At 36.6% G+C, this 21,126-nt stretch overlaps 1 long non-coding RNA gene across 1 annotated transcript; it reads right to left on the bottom strand.

Moving 5' to 3' along the window:
* Positions 1-7,957: 7,957 nt before the first annotated feature.
* On the bottom strand, positions 7,958-18,912 carry LOC118767436. Its single transcript, XR_005003360.1, has 3 exons — positions 18,884-18,912; positions 9,521-9,691; positions 7,958-8,130 (listed from the first exon to the last, which is right to left on the bottom strand). It is a non-coding gene; the product is annotated as an uncharacterized LOC118767436 (long non-coding RNA).
* Between the last annotated feature and the right edge of the window lie 2,214 nt (positions 18,913-21,126).

Genomic DNA, 21,126 nt, shown 5'->3' with positions numbered 1-21,126 from the left:
TTTGTGGTATCATGGCCCATATGAGTAGGGAGTTCTTGTTGAGGGAGTTGTATCCAGGTTTAGGTGGCTTGTCTGGTATCCCTCAAAGAAATTTGTCCAGATTCCGTTTAAAGGTGACAAGGTCTTTTTCCTCTTTGATTTGTTTTGGAACAATGTTAAACAGGGCAGGGCTTGTTGGGGAAAAGATATTGTTTTGCAGTGGTTTTACATGTTGTGATCCTGAATTGGGTAGGGGGTGTATGGTAAGTGGTCCTAACCTTGGATGAATTCTGAAACTAATGTTAAGATCATTATATATATGTGACCTCGTGTGTACCATTGGCGATTTTTTTTCCTCTGTCTTCCCTTCTCTGGATCTTTCCTTCTCCTATGTTTCCGACGAAGAGCTTCGCTCGAAACGTTAAACCCTCCTTCTTTCCTGAGCGTCCAATAATACTATATTTGTTCCACGTCCTCGCGTTGTTTTGTTTTTTTGTGCTTTCTTGTTTGGATTAACTTTATATATATATATATATATATATATATATATATGTATATATATAAGTTTGTATGTATTTATGTGTGTGTAGGTTTTCCCAAGTTATGTCGGTGAGAGTTATATTAAGTATGAGGTAACTGAAAAACTTGTGTTTTCAAGCAAAAATATAAGTTGAAGCTTGAAAAACTTCAGTTTAAAAATGTTCTTAAATATTAAAGCTTTACTTGTTAATACCATCTTGGTTTTAAAGAATTCACATACAAAATTTTAGAATGAATTTAGTGCTGTTAATTTCTCCTAGAGTAAGAGAATATGTAACATCCACAATGATGGTGGTTCTGTTCCACACACAAGCATCCTAAACCATTTCAAAATAAATCATTCTAACTGAATGCCAAAAACTTAATCACAACAATCTACACATTATCCTTCATCTGCATATTGCCCACTCACTCTGCTCATTGTACCACTTCTGCAACAGCCTCTGCTCTTCTAAAGTAAGCTAGTTTCATACTATCTCCATTCGAGCTGACCCACCACCTGTGTCTGCCCTTTGCCCATCATCTAGATTATTCTGTCACCAGTTTCAACACATAATTTTTCTCAGTTCTTGTGGCCCCCAAATGCCATTCCTCTGAATAATTTTTTTCCTGCCCATGTTTTATGACAATCATTGACCTCTTGCTATAAACCACATCAGTCTCATCAATCTTAAAGCCTGCAAATCTTATAGGGGGCAGCCCCTTCACCCACATAGCTTCAATATTCTGGATTAATGTAGTCTCTGTTAATTTTGGAAATGGAGAAATGTTTCAGCTTTCTATGTTCTTCTTCTTCTTAACGTATTTGCCTTTCTTGTAATGTGTCAGCAGGAAACAATATTCTCTATGAATATCTATATTTATTCTGTCTCAGTATCTTTTATCTTTTACTTGTTTCAAATATTAAACTGTGGCCATGCTGGGGCACTGCCTTGAAGAACGTTTCATTGAATGAGTTGATCCTAGAATGTATTTTTTTAAAGCCTAGTACTTATTTTGTTGGTCTGAGTTATCAGGGACAAAAGAACACACATATATACAATGGGCTTTCAGTTTCCATCTGGCCGATGCCAGCGCTGCCTTGACTGGCTTCCGTGTCGGTGGCATGCAAAAACCACCGATCGTGGCCGTTGATAGCCTCCCCTGGCACCTGTGCTGGTGGTACGTAAAAAGCACCATCCGTACGTGGTCGATGCCAGCACCACCTTGACTGGCTTCCGTGCCGGTGGCACGTAAAGAGCACCAACTGATCGTGGCCGTTGCCAGCCTCCCCTGGCACCTGTGCTGGTGGCATGTAAAAAGCACCAACTGATCGTGACCGTTGCCAGCCTCCCCAGGCACCTGTGCCGGTGGTATGTAAAAAGCACCCACTACACTTATGGAGTGGTTGGCATTAGGAAGGGCATCCAGCTGTAGAAACGCTACCAGATCAGACTGGAGCTTGGTGCAGCCTCCTGGCTTCCCAGACCCCGGTCAAACTGTCCAACCCATGCTAGCATGGAAAACGGACGTTAAACGATGATGATGAAATTCACTGAGAAGGATTTGGTCAGGCTGAGTCTATAGTGGAAGACACTTGGCTAAGGTGCTATATGGTGGGACTGAACCCAGAACTATGTGGTTGAGAAGTAAACTTCTTACCACACAGCCATGAAGTATATTTGATGTGAAAACATAGAAGCAAAAGAATTCTGTTAAATATATTTATTTATTTTTTCTTGTTAGTTATTTTACTGGTCTCAGGTTGGAACTATTTGACAGGGGATCTGGTGGGTGGGGCAACTCCAAGGGTTTAATTTGATCATATTTGAACCCAATACTTATTTCAGTCTAATATATATTTTATCAATCTCTATTTATCACATGGTTAATATATAATAATATATCACTTTTTATATATTAATAACATACCACCACTTAAAGTAATATTTGTTTTACAGGTGTCAAATTCAAATCAGTGTGTGACTGATAAATTTAATGTTATCATCTCAATTTTACATTAGTAATGAAAGGAACTATTTATCTGACTAAATTATTAGGTTGAGGAAAAAGTTTGTGCGCTGTGTTAAAATAATGCTTTTATATATATTTTTGTGGTGTGTGTTCATATAGTCCATATCATGTTTAATGGTGACTCATTGTGTTTGTCAAAAATGCTCTTTGTTTCGACAACACAATGCAAAGCAGCATACCACTAGAAAGACCAGCAACAAGATTGAAGAATTGGACGGTGTGGAAGTTCTGCCACATCCAGCCTATAGTCCAGATGTTGCTCCATCTGACTACGGTCCCTTTCGATCGATGCAGCACTTTATGAAAGTCAATTTGAGTCATTCGATGAAGTTGCAGAAGCCTGTCAAGAATTTTTCAATTAAAAGCTGAAGGATTGATACTTTGACCAAATCCAAAAGCTTTGCAGAGTTTAAAATCTTATGAGAGTTCAAAATATCTCGTGGAAGCGTCATCCAACCAAAGTACAAATATATGGGAAATTACCACCTGTATCATCTCTTGTGAAAGGTAGAAGAGTCCAGTTTGCTGGACACTGTTATAGAGGTGAAAACGAGGTAATTTCTACTCTTCTCCTCTGGAAGCCATCTACTCACGATACCAGAGGGCACACACTCTCCTACCCTAATGTAATCTCCAAGGATACAGGCATCTAGCAACAGGACCTCCGTAATGCTATGATGGACTGTGAAGTCTGGCGTAACATAGTAAATACCATTGTCTTGACCACGGTCAAACAATGAAATGAATGACTCTTTTACTTCTTTTAGTCATTTGACTGCAGCCATGCTGGAGCACCGCATTTAGTCGAGAAAATCGACCCCAGGACTTATTCTTTGTGAGCCTAGTAATTATTCTATTGGTCTGTTTTGCTGAACTGCTAAGTTACGGAGACATAAACACACCACCATCAGTTGTCAAGTGATGTTGGGGGGACAAACACAAACACACAAAGATATACACATATACGACGGGCTATTTTCAGTTTCCTTCTACCAAATCTACTCACAAGGCTTTGGTCAGCCCAAGGCTATAGTAGAAGACACTTGCCCAAGGTGCCATGCAGTGTGGCTGAACTCAGAACCATGTGGTTGGTAAGCAAGCTAATTACCACACAGCCACTCCATTAGCGGAAGGTCATGGAAAATGATGGCCTTTATTTTGAATAATAGTTTTTGTTTTTAAATAAATTCTTGCATAAAAATTCATTATTTTAATATGGCACACAAACCTTTTCCTGAACCTAGTATTTTGGTGTAAACATCAGTGCCAGCATAACATAAGCTGGGCAGGTATTTTTATCTTTTCCATTTCCTGCCATTCAGTTCCTCCTTGGATGGTTCCAGGGGTTTGTCAGTTTCTCTATATAAAAGGACAGCTTAGCCTCTCGTTACTCAATCCTTCTCCATTTTTGGAGAAAAAGACACTATATGTTGTCCCCCCTCCCACAATCTTTTTCATGGTACAACAGCTAATACAGAGAGAGAGAGCTAGATAGAGAAAGAGAAAGTAATCTAGTACTTGGTTAGCAAATTATCAACATCATGAGGGAAACTTAAAGTCGCATCTGGTAGGTTTTGAACTCACGGCATCAAGTGCTGAAACACATACCTGCATACATATATACCATGTAGTATTTATGTATGTATGTAGCCAACATGTTTTCACACAGTTTGCATCTACGATGTACATCTCATGAGGCTTTACTTAACCCAAGGGCCTGGTAGAACACCCTTGTCTCAGGTACCACTGCAGTGAAATTGAACCTAGAACCACTTGATTGCAGAGCTAACACCATAAGCACACAGCCATACTCTCACACATTCGCTTGTCGTTGGCAACAACACAGGCAAAGTGCATCGCTCGTTTGCTAATAACTTTAAAGCAAAATCTGTAGCCGTCCTATTGATTGGATACCTTGTGTGAACTTAGTGTACAATGCATCTTTGCCAATACAAAGAAATTCCATCTGGCATCCATGTCCCAAGTATATGAGATTTCTCAGGATATAACATACTTGAGATGCCAAAGCATTTCAGGAATTTGTTAGTCTCTCTCTCTGTTCTTCCAAGGAATTTGCAGGATAGGCTGGAGACAACACAGGTCAAAATTAATTCCCTGTTCGACAGAAATGTTGTGAATATATAAGATTGGTAATATATTTGCAGGATAGGAGTTTGCCATACAATATACTATAGTGTTCCTTTTTTTTTATATTAGACATTTTGGTCATTCTGCTGTTTATTTATTTATTTATTTTTTTTTTAAGTATTGAACTGCAAAAGTTTGATCTACAAGCATAATGATATTATTTAAATATATATATATATATATATATATATATATATCCACACACATATATACATACACACGCACATATATATATACATACACACACATATATATATATATACACATAAATAAATAAGGCTTTCCTATTTGGAAGCCTCTTATTATATACACACATATGTATATACACATACATACATATTTTTATATATACATATAAATACATACAAACAAATATACATTTGTATGCATACATATATATACGTACATATATATATATACATATATACATACATATATACATACATATATACATACATATATATACATATATACACATATATATACATACGTACATATATATACATACACACACACATATACTTATATATACATAGATATATACACATAAATTTATGTACATGTATATATACACATGCATATAATGTATATACATACATGTATATATATATACATGGAAATATGTATATATACATGTATGTATATATACATACATGTATGTATATATACATGTATGTATATATATATATATGTGTATACATGTATGTGTATATATATACATAGGTGTATATATATACATGTATGTATGTGTATGTACGTACATGCATGCATGTACGTACATGTACGTACGTACATACGTGCATGTACGTACGTACGTGCGTCTACGTACGTACGTGCGTGTACGTACGTACGTGTACGTACGTACATGCGTGCATGCATATACGTACGTGCATGCATGTACGTACGTGGCTGCAGTCAAATGAGTGAAACAAGTAAAATAATAAAATATATAAATATATAGAAACAAACTTTGGGAGTATTGACATTTTATAAACATTATAATATATATGTATGTATGTATATATTCAGGGCGCAGTAAATATATCGTCTAAATTACACAAAAATGACATTGACATCTCATTTTAACATATATTTACCAAAATTGACATCTCATATTAACAGATATATTTACCAAAATTACATAAAAATATCTTGAAATACTAAATAAATTTATTCAATAAAAATCACCATTAGCTTCAAACATAGCCTCCAGACAACTTTGAAATGTCTGGCAACTCTTCTGGATGGTCTCCTTGTTTAAATTGGTCAATGCTGCCATAATCGTTGCCTTCAGTTCATCTTTGGTGTTACAAGGAGTTTTGTTGCTTAACTGTGCCCCACACATAATAATCAAGGGGGTTGCAGTCTGGGGAATTAGGTGGCCAGATGTTAGGGGTGATGTGGATGCAGAAATTGTCTAACAGCCATTTTCTGGGTTCTCCTGCTTGTGTGGCAGAGTGCCAGACATAGTGTCTTCCTGCAGTCACCCTCTTGACCCAGGGCAGCACACCTCCTCCAGGCACTGCATGAAGGCCTCTGTGTTGAGTCTGAGGCCGTATGAGAAAATGAATGGAGGTTTAATGTCGCCATCACAAGTGATCACTCCAAACACCATGATGTTGAGTGGATGTTGGATTTTTATCATTCGTGGTACATGTTTTGGGGACACGGCAAGCCAACAGTTGTTCTGTGTGTTCCACATTTGATCCTGGCATAAATTTTTCTTGTTCTGACAAACGCCAAAGCATGTTTGGTTGGAGTGGTTGCTTGAGCTTGTTCAAAAGCTTTGTAGTGCAGTCTTTCCTCTTGTCCTTGATGGCTTGGAATAAAAATTGGCCCTTTCTCATCTTGTATGCGCAATACTGAATGTCTTCATGCACTCTGATAAGAAACTCAGACACTCCCATGTCCCTGGCGATGGGCCTGATTGTCTTAGAGGGATCATTGTTAATCATGGCTTGGATCTCACCAACAAATTCAGGAGTTCTTTTCTTATCAGAATGATGAGAGTTTTCCGAGCTGCCATACCTTTGTAATCACCATTAGATTCATCCAACTCTTTCCGAATCCACTGCACTGTTCTGAGATTGACACCCAAACACTCTAAATATTTGTATTGGAGCTGCTGGTATGAATGCTAATGTCGTTTCCAAATTTCTGGTTTAGCGACTTGCATCATGATGCTGTTTTTCTCACAGATCGTGCCCAACTGACCCTACTATACTGTGCAGTCAGTAAAATCAAAAACAATGTACATGCACAAAATAAAAAATATGAAATGGTGACAATTTATCCATCACACCCAGCATATATATATATTTATATACACACACACATACAGGGTATCTATAAAGTCTCTTTACAATTTCAAAAATGTATTACAAATGAGGAGTAGATATTGAAGTTTGTTTGTTTCATTTAATACAATTCTATATGGGTAGCATTAGTTGCACAAAGCACATCAAGACAGTAATCAATTTCTTACCATGTTTGTTGTAGCATAGCCTTATAAATTGAGGCAATGGCATCAGTGACCCTTTGCTTCAGGTCATTGATGTTAGATAAACCCCACAGAAAAAAATCCAGGGAATAATATTCAGGTAACAAGGTGGCCAGGGAATTGGGCCATCCCTTCCAATCCACCAGTCTTGAAATGTTTGATTTAGGGACTCTTGAATATGCAGTCCCTAATGTGGTGGTGCACCATCCTGCTGGAAAATGATAGCTGGTCGAAGATCATCCAGTTGTGGTGCCACATATTCAGTCGAAAGATGAAGGTAAATATTCACAGAAATTGATCTCTGTGAAGAAAAACGGACCAATGATTCAACTGCACATCATCCCACACCAGACGTTCACCCTAGGACTAGCCATATGGGGCCACATGGGGATTTTCTGATCCCCAGAACCTCACATTATGTGTGTTCAGTTTCCCTGAAACATGAAAGGTTGTCTCATCACTAAAACAAACTTGAGGTGAGGAATGCTGCAGCCACAGAAATTCATTCCAGCATGTTAAATGCAAACTCCTTTCACCTTGGTTTATCATTTGGTTCAAGTGCTTGTAAGAGATGCACTTTGTAAGCATACAATCACAAGCTCTTGTGGACTTTGTACACTGTTGATCATGGTAGCATTTAGGCAGCAGTACATATGGACTTTGTAGGAGAACTAGCAAAAGCTTGTCTTACATGATTGACGTTTTCCTCAGATAATTTTGGTCATCGTCCTCTCTTTCCTTTATCCAACACTGTTCCTATTTCCATAAATTTCTGTATTCTATGCATGAACTGCATGGTGGATGTCTTCCACACTCAATCCTGTAGTTTTGCTAAGTCTGCATGTTTGATTTTGCTTCAGTAAACCATGACACACATTGTGCTTTTTTCTTGAGGAGTAGCCATTTAATTAGGTTTTCATTTAGCAGAAACTTTTCCATCAATAGGGTACCTGAAAAACACAGATGCAATGTGGTTTGAAACTTTGATAATTACTGAGTACACACAACAAAGAGGATAAACATATCCCATAATTTGCCTTTGTAATAAATTTTTGAAATTGTAAAGAGACTTTATGGACATCCTGTATATATCCATATGCTAACAAGGTCAATCATGAATAGTGGTCAGAAGGAGATAATCCCTTGTTGTTGATAAAGAGTAAGAAAGTCTTTTCCTCCATTTTCTAGAGAGGCCACTTGTTAGAGAAGCCATAGGCCAACAGGTTTAGGATCTGAAGAAATGCTGTAAGGCTAAGCGCTTTATGGATATGAAACCCAGGTAACCCCATGGACTGGCCATAACTATCTTTATCTATATACTCTGCTGTTCTATAACTTCTTTTTTGGATTTAAGATTCACTGACGATAAATACATAAATACTGAACGATGAGAATGAGTGCTCAGCTTCTCGTTGATGGATAGAATTTCTTTATTTGTGTATTAAGGCTACCATTGGTTTCATGTTAAGAAAAAATATCTTAATAGGCGCAGGAGTGGCTGTGTGGTAAGAAGCTTGCTTCTCAACCACATGGTTCCAGGTTCAGTCCCACTGCATGGAACTTTGAGCAAGTGTCTTCTATAGCCTCAGGTCAACCAAAGTCATGTGAATGGATTTGGTAGACGGAAACTGAAAAGAAGCCCATCATATATATATATAGAGAGAGATATGTATGTATTTGTGTGTGTCCCCACCACCATCGCTTGACAACCAAAGTTGGTGTGTTTACATCCCCATAACTTAGTGGTTCAGCAAAAGAGCCCCATAGAATAAGTACTAGGCTTACAAAGAATAAATAAAAGAAGTAAAATCTTAACAATTTTTCAAACCAATTACATAGAGGAATAGTGTTCATCTCCATTTTGGATAAAAACTTTATATCATCATCATTTAACGCCTGTTTTCCATGCTAGCATGGGCTGGATGGTTCAACCAGGGTCTGGGAAGCCAGGAAGCTGCACAAGGCTCCAGTCTGATCTGGCAGTGTTTCTACAGCTGGATGCCCTTCCTAACGCCAACAACTCCGTGAGTGTAGTAGTACAACAGGGGTCGCCACCAACCCCTGCTGGAGCCCGGTCTGGGAATCGAAACCGCGATCCTCCGACTGCAAGTCCGGTGCCCTAACCACTGGTCTATTGTGCCTCCACCCTGAGAGGGGAATATGTTGCATAAAATCATAATTAACTTATCTTCCTGTATTTTCTTTTACTCAAAACCAGGAACTTTTCAGTATCCTCTTGTATTTAAATTCTTCAATATTTTCAAAATGAATTAAAACAAACTCAGTATGTTTCAACAGAAATATGGTAACAAGAAGGTCAAAATGACATTGTCAACTTACATATGCTGGTGGTATGCCTGTCCTGTTTTATGCTGGCCAGTTGTAAATTGGATGGGATTACGAATGTTAATCACCTGTAGTAAGGTGATTGACTCTGGCCATTGGCACCTGCAGCTCACCTGACAGCAGCAGTTCTCAACCATCCTTTTGCTGTCCTCTGATGATATCTCTCTATAAATACAAAATTTTTCTTGAATTGATTTGTTTATTTATTTTGGTGTGGACCCCTAAAAAAAATCCAGGGTTTGCATCTGACCTGGATACTAATAATATTTGTAAGTGAGATAATTATTGCAGGAATTTGTAAAAATTAATCCTCTCATAATTTTAAGACTGTTATAATTTTATGAAACCTTGTTCATAATTTTTGAAATGATGAAATTAGATATAAAAATCTCTAAATCAGGTTTTACAAATTAGTGTCCCATCAATCTGATTCTTCATTAATTCTCATTTTATTCAAAATTCTGCTTCCTTTTTCAATACTAATTTGTCATTTCAAATTAATTCATCATTGCTTTTAATATCCAGAAAATTATATTTCTTGTCATCTCTCCAAAATGCCATGAATTCAAACTTTGATAAATGTATTGTTGTGCTTGCAAATAAGCTTCACTTCTGCATAGACCAGTCTTGCTAAATAGTCTCTTGGAAAATTCACGGTAATCGATTTTAAAGTCTTTATTCACAAAATCTTTGCATATTTCAATAAAATATGGAATCTTGCAATATTTTGTGGAAGAATTTGGTAAGTTGACTTGTCATGAAGAATGAAAAACCTAACATTCTGGATCCTTACCAATTCTAACCTTCTGAATCCTCCTGAGAGTTAAGAAGAGAAAGAAAGATTAAGTGGTATTGTTGCTGCTTGCATCCAAAATTACAACACTTTCAGATGAAGAGGAAAGGCTCAAAATATTAGATTATCCATGCTTCACATCAATTTTTAAATTCATTTAACAATTTTTGTTTTTGTTATATATATAAAGGTGATCTGCTGTTTCGGTCATTACTATGATTTCTTACATAGACACAAAATGAGGAATTTGAGGGAGGAACCTTATGTATTTATTTTACCAAAATCCCAGCAGGATGAAAGCCAAAGTTAATCTTGGTATGATTTGAAATCTCTGCATAAAGATTGTAACTAAATGAATATTGCATTCTGTGCTAATGATTTTTGCCAACTAATACTAATACTAATACTAATAATAATAATAAAAACAACAACAAGCACTCAGAGAGCACAAACTTCCGCCAAGGCAACACCAATGATTAGCTGGAGATGATTTTTAAAATGAGAATATCTGAAATGAACTCGACTGCTCTCACAAATGAGAATACTAAAAATGAACCCAACTGCTCACAAAATTTAAATAAAAAAACTAAAAAAATAATCCAGAATCCTTGTCCGGTACCAGATCAATCCCCAAATCTACCCAGTTCATGCCAGTCATGAGGCCAAACATCATTGAAAGTTTCATCCAAATCCATCCAGCGGTTCTTGAGATATCCTGTCCATAGACAAACAAACAAACAAACAAACACGACTGAAAACAATACTTCCGCCTTAGCAAAGGCAGAGGTACTAATTCTTTGGTAGCTCTGTGGAAATCACAGCCTACTAAGAGAAAAGACATGGTGTGAGCAAACCCCAGAAGGAGTCAACAAAAATGAGAATTGCAAAATACTGTGGGATGCACTGATCCAGTGTGATCACCTGATCAGGCATAGGAAATTAAACATTGAATTGGGTGAATAAATAAGAAAGATAATCAACATTGCATACCCCAGTGACAACAGGATTAATGTGAAAGAAGAAGAAATAAGGTCGTGGTCAATGAAGAGAGTAGACGTGATACCAATAGTAATTGCTGCACTTGGAAGTATCAGCACTCAAGTACTAACATAGCTGAAAAAGTACAAGGCCTTAAATTTAGGGAAAGGAATTAAGTCGATTACAACAACCCCAGTGTGTAACTGGTATTTATTTAATCAACCCAAAAAGGATGAAAGGAAAAGTCAACCTTGGCAGAATTTGAACTCAGAACATAGTGGCAGATGAAATACCGTTAAGCATGCTCACGATTCTGCCATCTCACCACCTTAAAACTACTACTATGAATAATAATAATAATAATCCTTTTTACTAAAGGCACAAGGTCTGACATTTTGGGAGAGGGGACTAGTTAATTATATCAACTCCGAAAGGATGAAAGACAAAACCAACCTCATCAGAATTTGAACTCAGAACGAAATGATGAAGGAAATACCACCAAGCATTTTGCCCAGTATGCTAATGGTTCTGCCAGCTCACTACTTTAATAATAGTAATATGCCAATACTCACAAATTGAGGAATAAAGGCCAATAGGCCAGATATAGTTGTCAGAGATCATCAAGAAAAAAATGCTTTCTAATCAATGTGTCAATACCAACAGATGACAACATTTCTCTAAAAGAAACAGAGAAACTTACGAAATAGAGGTAACTTGAATGCGGATCCTAAAAACAGAAACAATTCCAATCATAATAGGCACATTAGGTATGAAAAAAAATATTCAGACAAATACATAACAAAAAACCAGGACTAACAAGTATATATAATATATAGAAAATAGCACTACTAGGCACCACACACATCCTACACTTTCAATACAGTAAAAATAAGAGCATCGCAACAAACCAGAGCACATACCCAAGACACACAGAGCTGCAATGAAAGCACATGATAAAAATAAGACTACTGAATAATTATAATGATTTCATTTATTTACCACAAAATCGAAATTGATCAACATCAATGGAAATTGCAGCTGTGATACCAGTGCCGGTGGTACGTAAGATAACCATCCGAACGTGGCCATTGCCAGCGCCGCCGCGACTGGCCTCGTGCCGGTGGCACGTAAACAGCACCATCTGATTGTGGCCGTCGCCAGCCTCTCCTGGCCCCCGTGCTGGTGGTACGTAAAAAGCACATCTGAGCGTGGCCGTTCGCCAGCCTCGTCGAGCACCTGTGCCGGTGGCATGTAAAAAGCACCCACTACACTCACGGAGTGGTTGGTGTTAGGAAGGGCATCCAGCCGTAGAAACACTGCCAGATCAAACTGGGCCTGGTGCAGCCTTCTGGCTTCCCAGACCCCAGTTGAACCGTCCAACCCATGCTAGCATGGAAAGCGGATGCTAAACAAAGATGATGATGATGATGATGAAGGGTGAAGGATCAGGGGACAATACAAAGGCAGACAAAGTGTGGGGGTTTACATGTAATGAAACGTTAGAAAGAAAGTATACACGGTTATACACTGAAAAAGAAGGGACATATGCCTTAGCATACAAAGGTTTAAAAAGAAAAAGAAGTGGCAGGGAGGATGATAGAAATGTGACCCTCCTGATATAGGAAGGCCTCTAGGGATAGTGAAAGAACCCCACTATCCAATGATAATAAAATTTGAAATTGCAAGAATTTGGAGAATGTAAACTCTAAAGGTTGTGGTTGTAGTAATTGGTGCATTGGGAATTGTAAGTAAAGATATAGAAGAATGATTGATCAAGATTGGAATAGAATGTCCTTGCCTCTTAGGGACAGGAAAAATTATCGAGAGGATTTTAAGCACTTGAAAGATCATTGAAAGCTTGTGGATACCTAAGGTTACAGGTAGCAAGCCACTACTCACATAAATTCTAACAGGAATAAGGATGAACCTGAGTCAAATCACCATTAATAAAGTGCAGAATTGACAACACTACCGACAGCGACAAATGCAGAATGTGTGGTGAGAGAGGTGAAATGGTATGGCACATTTTAGCAAATGCCCGAAATTGGCACAATGCGAATATAAATGATGCCATGACAATGTGGCATGAATGACCCATTGGGAGCTATGTGGAAATCACGGCCTACAAAGAGAAAAGACGCAGTATGAGCGAACCCCAGAAGGAGTCAACAAAAATGAGAATTGCAAAATAGTGGGGGATGCAATGATCTAGTGCAATGACCTGACCAGGCATAGGAAACCAGACATTGATGTGGTGAATAAACAAAGAAGATAATCGACATTGCATACCCTGGTAACAACAGGATCAATGTGAAAGAACAAATAAACAACTATGATAATTTAAAGTGGGAAATAAGAAGGTTGTGATCAATGAAGAGAGTAGACGTGATACCAATAATAATTAGTGCATTTGGAAGTATCAGCACTCAATTACCGACATGGCTGAAAAAGATTGGTACAAGTGTGAAGGTAGAACACCTACAAAAATCAGCATTGCTTGGAACTGCAAGAATTCTTCGCAGGGTTCTTGAAGCAGGACCAGTAAACAAATGTCACCTTAGTCTGCTGACTGTGGACAGCTAACACTTTCCATCATACCTAGCAAAATAAGCTGTGAGTTTTCATATAATAATAATAATAATCTTTTCTACTCTAGGCACAAGGCCCAGAATTTTGGGGGATGGGACCAGTTGATTGGACTGACCTCAGTACGCAACTGGTACTTAATTTATCAACCCCGAAAGAATGAAAGGTAAAGTCGACCCCAGTGGAATTTGAACTCAGAATGCAAAGACGAACAAAATACCAGTAAGTATACCTGTAAGTATTTTGCTCAGCGTGCTAACCATTCTGCCAGCTCACTGCCTTGATGATAATAATAATGATAATTATAATAATAATAATGATGATAATGATAAAGAGAACAGAAAGTGCCAGATAATTGACTTTACAGTCCCAAATGATGAGAAAATCAATATGAGATGTATAGCAAAAATAGCAAAGTACCAGGACCTAGCTATTGAATTACAGAGACTATGGAAAGTGTGGGTAAAATGTATCTCAAAAGTTTTAGGTGCATTGGGAACTATTCCTAAAGATCTGAACAGATAGATAGAGGAAATGGGTATAAAACCCAGTTTAGTACAGCTCCAGAAAACAGTGTTATTAGGGACAGCTAAGATACTTAGGAGCGTTCTTGGCATCTAAGGTTATTTGTTGTAGCATTATGTTAGGAATTTTTTTTTTTGTTTTAGCAACAGTCTAATCTATATGAATAATAAGAAAAATAATAAGAAATTGGAAGTGTTATCATGTACATGTTTTGTCTTGATATAAAAGATGGGCTGCAGCAAATATTCTGCTCAATACCACAGATTTGCTTGTCAGTTGTTTGACCTTAACCAGTTGAGCATGTCCCTAAGTGGCTGACAATATGTGCATCTCTGATCACAAGCAGAAGTAGTTGGGGAGCATCATAGCCATGTGTTGAGAGGAATTCTTTGTGGTTTGAATAATTCACCTCAGGAAACATGGGTGTTTTGTTCAACATCCTTAAACAACCCTTATTCAGGGACCTTTTGAGTGGGATGGGCTACTCAACCTGAAGAAAATTTTAACTGGGTCCCACCTGCAAGGTTATGTACCGTTTATCTTGATATAGGATCACCATGTCGCACACATATAGTTATAATGCATGTGACCGGTGTACCCTTCCTGGGCTTTTGATAAAATGATAATTGTTTGCAATATAGGCACAAGGCCTATATTAAGCTTGGGGTAAGGTGTAGTTAATTAGGACAGTGTTCCGTTGTTGACCGGCATTTATTTCATTGATCCTGGAAGGATGAAAGAATAAGCTAAGGCTTGCAGGATTTGAATTGAAAACATAAAGAGATGTAACTAAACACCACACTGCATTCATTCCAATGCTATACATTTACTGCTGTCTATAATAATAATAATAACAACAACAACAATAGCAATAATAACAACATTGATAAAACAAATAGCAATAATAATAGTTCTTTCTTGCTCTCTTTTTATCTCATTTTTACTTTCAATAACGATATATTTTATTAGTTTTTAAGATTTATCTGCTTTAGGCAGTTACTTTTTTTTTAATCTATTTTTTCCCTTCAATATTTTATTTGACACTAGTTGTTTTGTCAACATTTAGTGATTCTAAAGCTGACAGCTGCTTTTACTTTTTTTTCTTTCCCCCTTTTGTTTTGTTATTTTCTAAAGAAAATCTGTTATATCTACCTGAATAGGTTTATGAATTTCAGAAATAAAATAAAAATGTTCTTTTATTTGAAACTATAGCTGTATTGTCTGTTTTATTGAACGAGTTTGTTGTCAAGACTCATACTAAAACGAATGTATCTGATAAAGAGTGAAAGAATGTTTCTTAGTATTTTCCGTTAATTGATATACGTTTGGTATTTTATGTGAATCATCATGTCAGATTCTCTACGTAGTTTTTACTGGCAGATAGAACAACTTTTGTTTCCTAGTATATCAGCTATTTTTAAGTCTCATATGTCTTTGATAATATCTTTAATTTAATTACTTTAATGGTAATAACCATACAAACTCTTTAAATTGTTTTAACTCATGAAACTGATCATCATTCAGGAAATTTGCATAATTTTCATGTATTTTAGTTTTCTTCCCTCTTAATTTTGAATTGCCTTTTTTTTTCTCTTTTCTTAAATATTTTTGTAATATATCTTACGTTTTTCTTGAAATTAGATTTATTAAAATGAAGCAGGAAGCTCATGCATACAATTTGAGATACAAATTTCTCCTTTAGGAAGAATTGAAACAAGACAAAATTAAGATATATGGAAAAGAAGAAACAATAAATACAGTGTTTTATAACAGATAGGAAAAATGTGAGATAATTTGAAGAAAATTGGAAAGTAAATGTAAGACAAAATGTACAAATGTAAATGACGTATAGACTCTGAAATGGTGTCAGCATCCTGCGAAATAGAACTTAAATAAACACATTGCAAATAAATTTAATTACAATAAACATAAAAATATTTGCTAAATCATTCAACTGAAAATTTATCAATTTATCAAATATTTCCATGGACCTGAAATGGTAGACTGCATGACAAAAATGGCTTATATTATTTAAACCTGTCTGCCTATGTTATAAATTCAAACCACACTGGAGCCAATTTTGTCTTTTCCTCCATCCCTTCAAAGTGCCCTGGTATATCATTTTTGGTATTAACAGAACCAATCATACTAACTGCCTCACGAGACATCAAGACCAGAAGCAAGTGCAAACTTTTCTTCATATTTTCTGATTGTTATGCAAATGCAAAAAGATATTTTATTCAATTCTCAACTAAACTATGGTACCCAATTAAATAACTATATATTATCAGAGACTGACAGAATAAAGTCTAAATTTAAAAAAACTAAGTATTGAGTTTGATTAAAACCCTTCAAGCCAGTGCCCCAGAATGGTCTCAGTCCAATGACTAAAACAAGTAAAAGAGAAGATATAGAATAAGAGTATGTAAGCCAGTGTTTCTCAACCTTTTTACCCTTGCATAACCCTTAAAATAAATTAGATGTCTCAAGGAACCCCTGCACAAAAAAGATTAAAGATTACATAACATATCTTTCTCATTTTCTTCATTGTAGTTCACATGGTAAACATCATATATATAAAATTATAGGCAATAGGAGTGGCTGTGTGGTAAGTAGCTTGCTTACCAACCACATGGTTCTGGGTTAAGTCCCACTGCATGGCACCTTAGGCAAGGGGTCTTCTACTATAGCCTCAGGCTGACCAAAGCCTTGTGAGCAGATTTGGTAGACAGAAACTGAAAGAAGCCCATCGTATATATATATATATGTATGTATGTATGTATGTGTGTCTGTGTTTGTCTCCCCAGCATGGCTTGACAACCAATGCTGGTGTGTTTACGTCCCACTAACTTAGTAGTTTGGCAAAAGGTACCGATAGGATAAGTACTAGGCTTACAAAGAATATCGACTAAAGGTGGTGCTCCAGGATGGCCACAGTCAAATGACTGAAACAAGTAAAAGAATAAAAGTATGTATATATAATAATTAATAATATCAGGGTAATAAATATTTTAGAAATGTTTACTACCATTGGCCTAGTGTATAGAAAAATTAGTCAATAGACTATATATTATTCATATAAATACAGTATACATTTAAACACATAAGAGGTATCCCTCATAGGATTCTTTTCATGGTAGAAGGCACAGCTAAAGTCCAAACCACTATTAGGGATAAAAATCTCGAGGGGAATAATAGATGGTAAATGTTTTTATTTTTTCATTCCCTTCGAGTTTTTAATCCCTAATAGTGGTTTGAACTTTAGCTGTTCTTTCTAGCATGAAAAGAATCCTATGACGGATACCTCTTATGTGCTTAAATGTACACTGTATTGATATGAATAATATTATATAATATATATATAAAATATTTAATGAATAATATATATGTATATATAAAATAATAATAAATAATATATATATATGCATATTTTGGTACAGGACATGACCAACTGTGTAAACAACATAAAATACATAGACAACGGAAAAAATGGAAAACAGGACAAGTAAACACAGAGAAATGATCCTTCATCTGTTGTTAGCTGTCTATCTACTCCCCATTTCGAGCATTCAACAACAATATGACAGTTGATATATATATACATATATATATATGATATGTTAGATAGGATGATGTCTATATTACAATATTAGAAAAACCAATAATGTTTTGTGCATGTATAGTAATATTACGATCATGAAATTAGCATTAGCCTATCTCATTCTTTCTTGCAGAACCCTAGGGTTCTGGGAAACCCCGGTTGAGAAACACTGATATAAACTAATAAAGGCACAACGAAACATTGCTTGGTTCATTGCCTAAACTGTATTCTGGACCATTCCTCCTTTTGAAAGAAAAGTAATCCTTTCTATTGAAGGCACAAAGCCTGAAATTTGGGGGAGGGGACTAGTCGATTATATAGACCCCAGTGCGTAACTGGTACTTAATTTATCGACCTCGGCAGAATTTGAACCCAGAATGTAGCAACAGGCGAAATACTGCTAAGCATTTCATCCACCATGCTAACGATTCTGCCAGTTTGCCACCTTTTTAAAGAAAAATAATGACTTAAAACTGGATTGTAACATAGAAGGACATACATGTATATATTTCTTTATTGCCCACAAGGGGCTAAACACAGAGAGGACAAACAAGGACAGACAAACGGATTAAGTCGATTACATCAACCACAGTGCGTAACTGGTACATAATTTATCAACCCCAAAATGATGAAAGGCAAAGTCGACCTTGGTGGAATTTGAACTCAGAACGTAGTGGCAGACGATATACCGCTAAGCATTTTGCATCAACCCCAGTGTGTAACTGGTACTTAATTTATCGACCCCAAAATGATGAAAGGTAAAGTCGACCTCGGCGGAATTTGAACTCAGAACGTAGCAGCAGATGAAATACCGCTAACCATTTTGCCCGGTGCGCTAAGGTTTCTGCCAGCACGCCGCCTTAAAAGGACATACATGTATAATATGAAGGTGAGTGGTTAGGTATATTGTACTTGTGATTGTAAGATTGGGGTTTCAATTCCCAGATTGGCTGTGTGTTGTACTCTTGAACAAAACACTTCATTTCATATTGTTTTAAGACGGTCAGCTGTAACTGAATAATCCTGTGATGGAGTGGCCTTCTGAAAAGGGGGAATGCTGGTCTGCTGACCTAACCAGCAGAGTGGCACCATTCTAAAGCTATAACAATACAAAGTATATTGTGACCAACAACATATAACAACATCCAAAATGCCTGGTCGATACTGTTAAATATAAAATGTAACAATGTAAAAAAAAAACAACAAAAGAATAAAAAGAAGTTTAGCAAAGTAAAGAAATAAAAAAAGAAAATTAAAAGAAATATAAGCTTTAAAAAAATAAATTGAAAAACAAGTGAATAAAAATTAAAATAGCAATTTCATACACTCAGAGGTTAAACTGTTTTTTTTTTTAAATTATTATCAGTTAACTAGCTAACTAATTAACTAATTGATTGCTTGACCAATTGTTTGATCACTCAATCGACTGGTTTGTCAGACTCCTTTCATTGTTGTTTGTGACTTCATCATTGACATGCCTTCACCTGTTCCAGCCAATTGATTGCTCAAGCAACTGGTCAAGCAATCAATAAGTTGGACGATAATAATAATAATAATAATAATAATAAGAGTGAAATATAACTATTTCATGGCAAGATGACCCCCAGTAAGACATAACATCTGTTTCAACATATAATTTCTCATCAAGGATCTTGGAAAACGAATATAAAAATAATATATGTAAGTGTGTGTGTGTGTGTATGTATGTGTTTGTGTGCACATGTGTTTGAGTGTATGTGTGTTTGTATGTGTGTATGCGTTTGTGTGTGTGTGAGAGAGAAAAAAGAGAGAGTTCAAAAATACAAATTAGAAAATTAAATCATTAGAACAAAATAAGATGACTAATAATGGTTTCAAATTTTAGCACAGGGCCAGCAATTTTTGAGGGGAGGGGGAGTTGATTACATCGATGCCAGTGCTTGACGGGTACTTATCTTATTGACCCCAGAAGGATGAAAGGCAATAGACCTCAGTGAAAGTTAAACAGAGAATATAAAAATGGATGAAATGCTGCCAAGCGTTATGCTCAGCTTGCTTATGGTTCTGACAGCCTTGATAAAATAAATAATAACCCTTTCTACTAAAGGCACAAGGCCTGAAATTTCAGAAGAGGGGACTAGGTGATTACATTGACCCCAGTACACAACTGGTATTTAATTTATCAACCCCGAATGGATGAAAGGCAAAGCTGACCTCAGCGGAATTTGAACTCAGATTGTAGTGACAGGCAAAATACCACTAAGCATTCTTATGATTCTGCTGGTTCACTGCCATAATAATAATAGTAATCCTTTCTACTAAAGGCACAAGGCCTGAAATTTCAGAGGAGGAGACTAGATGATTACATTGACCCCAGTACTTGACTGGTACTTAATTTATTGACACTGAAAGGATGAAAGGCAAAATCGACCTCGGTGGAATTTCAACTCAGATTGTAGCGACAGGCGAAATACCTATTTCTTTACTGCCCACAAGGGGCTACACACAGAGGGGACAAACAAGGACAGACAAAGGGATTAAGTCGATTACATCAACCCCAGTGTGTAACTGGTACTTAATTTATCGACCCCGAAAGGATGAAAGGCAAAGTCAACCTCGGCAGAATTTGAACTCAGAACGTAGTGGCAGATGAAATACCGCTAAGCATTTCGCCCGGCATGCTAACGTTTCTGCCAGCTCGCCACCTAAATAATAATATATAAAAGAAGCAGTGCATTTTGTTTACATATCAGTGTTTCCTCTAATGCTGAATGCTGAAGATGTTCACTGCATTGTCATGTGGTCCCAGGCACAGAACCAGTGTTCAACATTTGGGCAAGAATATCTTTTACTAGCGGGTCAAAGGTGAGTGAAATTACGTCAAGAGAAACTACATGGAAACCCCTCAGATGGAGTGTAATTGAAAGGTTCAGCCTTGTTATGTATTGTGTCTTGCTATTGTTACCTGAGAATTACATTAAGGGTATATACTCTCTGTAGAATACCTACCCTTAATTACACCTTAATTTAATGAGGAGGCAATACAGTTAACTGAACAAATGATTGTTCATTAAAAATAAAGTTGGGGGAGAGATCAGGTGTGACTGTGATAAGAAGCTTGCTTCATGATCATGTGGT

The sequence above is a fragment of the Octopus sinensis genome, linkage group LG2, assembly GCF_006345805.1.
Source record: "Octopus sinensis linkage group LG2, ASM634580v1, whole genome shotgun sequence".
In the NCBI taxonomy this organism is placed as follows: domain Eukaryota; kingdom Metazoa; phylum Mollusca; class Cephalopoda; order Octopoda; family Octopodidae; genus Octopus; species Octopus sinensis.
Note: the sequence above shows the minus strand (reverse complement) of the source record. Positions and strands in the feature narration are given on the sequence as shown.